Source organism: Osmia bicornis, chromosome 14, assembly GCF_907164935.1.
Source record: "Osmia bicornis bicornis chromosome 14, iOsmBic2.1, whole genome shotgun sequence".
Taxonomy (NCBI): Eukaryota; Metazoa; Arthropoda; class Insecta; order Hymenoptera; family Megachilidae; genus Osmia; species Osmia bicornis.
Window position 1 is genome coordinate 7851200 of NC_060229.1, and position 2536 is coordinate 7853735.

Here is a 2536-nt window from a genome sequence, read left to right on the forward strand (position 1 = left end):
ATTATTGGCTATTCGATAATTCTGAAAGTAATTGTTAGAGATGTTTCAAAAACAGTGATAAGATAAAATTCTACCGATAATAGTTATATAAGTCTCATCGTTAGTATTTATATTGATCTTTTGTCTACAAAGAAAATTTTTACGAAGAATTACGATATGTATGCAGTGTTTCAATATGAGTAAAAGAATTGATCAGTCAATTTGATAAACAAATACGTTAATACCGATATTTATATTAAAAATATTATCCTCTGTAATACAGGTAACTGAACATTTGAACGACACGTGGAGATTAGGGCTATATACATATGTATGTACAGTACTGTAACGACCCGCTAAGAAAATCCAGCCTTTTTTCGTTTTTACCTTTTATTATTATAATCAATTTTTAGTTTAAATTTTGTTCAAGATATTTAATTTCATTTTTATTATTAATATTTAGTTATATTTATAAGAAATATTTAGTTTAATTTGTATTATGTATATATTTTTGTAATAATAAATAATTTTCATATCAAAAGATAATTCAGTCTCATAAAATAAGTCGATAAACGTTTAGTCGGTAAGTCAGCCGGTAAGCTAGATTATCGATAAATGATCGATGTGCGACCACATATGCGCCAGCGCAACCCCGATGATCTCGCGGTGGGGTGAGATTCTAGAGTAGAGAGACCACGTAGATTAGGGAATAGGGGTGCTCGGCAGACACGTGATGGGGAATTCCAGAAGTCGAAAGGAATCCTATATTGAAAAAAAGCGCTAACAAGGGGACCGCCAAGGTGAGGACATCGCTTTTGGATCGGCAGTAGGTACAAGTTGTAGTATACATACAGTGTTATAAAACCCTCATTGGTTTTGATAGAATGGGCCTTTGTTTTCGAGATATTGCAGTTTAAACAATTCTGTGCATATGATATTTCAGTTGTAAGAGACGACATATAACAATGGTGCCGTAGGTGAGTGAGTAAGGTAAGGGGATGGCAGTTTGGAGGTTGGGCGTTTAAAACCTCTTTTTGGAAGTTGAAATTTTTCTTTCTTTAAAATGATGTTTTCCATGCAAGTTGTTTTTGATTTTATTCCATATTAATTTTAAAACAAAGAAATATTAGTAAAAACATTTGTGTATAAAAAAATATGGGTATACTTCCGAAAGGCCCCATCAGCCCAGGACAATCAAACTTCGGATTTATAGTAATTGAGGGACGAGAAATCGAATGAGACCATTTTCAGAACTGGCAAATAAACCGTTCTTAGGGTTTGGGTTAGGGTTTGGGTTAGGGTTAGGGTTAGGGTTAGGGATTCTACTTTACCTTACTCATACTGGCTGGTATTTTGTTTTCTCGCTCTTCATGGATTCATTCTCTCATTCATTCATTCATCATTTATTCATTATTGTTTTTTGAATTGTCTTCTTTAATTGTTTATTTACTTTCCTTCTATTGATGAAACTTTGTGAAATTTGTGAAACCTGTAGTTGCAATTCTAATTCCTTGCAATGCTCTGTGTCTTTTGGTACGGTGTGAGGTTTCTGCGGTTTCAATGATTGTTGCAATGCAGTTGTTTGGCTATGCTTTATTATAAGGTGCGCCTCTTGTGACTCGCATGGCTGTTATGCATGTTTTGCGGCCTGTCTCACTATAAGGATCACATAATTTATCCAATTTAGTCTGCATTAATTTACATTCAGCTATATTATTGGCAATTTCCTTTATAAATGTAATATTTTGTTCTGTTTATTACTAAATTATTAACATTGAGTGAATATGGTTGGCTAAATAAATTTATTTCTTATTAATGATACGCTATTTCAATGGGATGAATGATTTTGTTAGTTACATTGGACGTTTTGGTCTTGTTTATTTCATTATTTTATTTTATTTTATTTATTTCATTATTTTGCCTATTATGCCGGGTTTACTTTTTCCCGGATATTATTACTTTGCATTTGTATTTTATTCGTATTTTATTTATGAATTGAATGAATTGGATGATTCAACCTTCTTGGTGGTCCTGCATGGTTCATGTACTTATAATTATGGTTTGACCGATTATGAGTATTATTGTATTATTGTCTTATATTCATTTCTTTTATTCATTATTGTTCATGTGTTTTACTGCCGTATCGATGTAGTTTGTTGATGTTGTCTGCAAACGGTACGGCGTTATAATGTTAAACTTTGCGGTTTTTTCTTGACCCCGTTATTATATTATTTATTTATTCTTTTATTCATTATGTCATGCATTATGTCGGGCTTACATTCCTTCCTTGATTGATTGACCTGATCTTATTTTGATTTGATTTATTTTAGTCTATTAATTAGTATTAGTTAATACTATTTAAATGTGTATTGCTTGATTGGTTGTACGAGATTTGCCCGATTACATGCGTTGTCTGATTTTGATTTTGATCTCGATTTTGATTGTGTCGGTTAACTGTTTTATGTTATTTATTATATCTGTTTATTCGGCCTCTTTTTCCTTGGCGGTTGTTTTCCTTTATTTTCCTTATTTTCGATGTTTTTCTGCAACTTCTTTT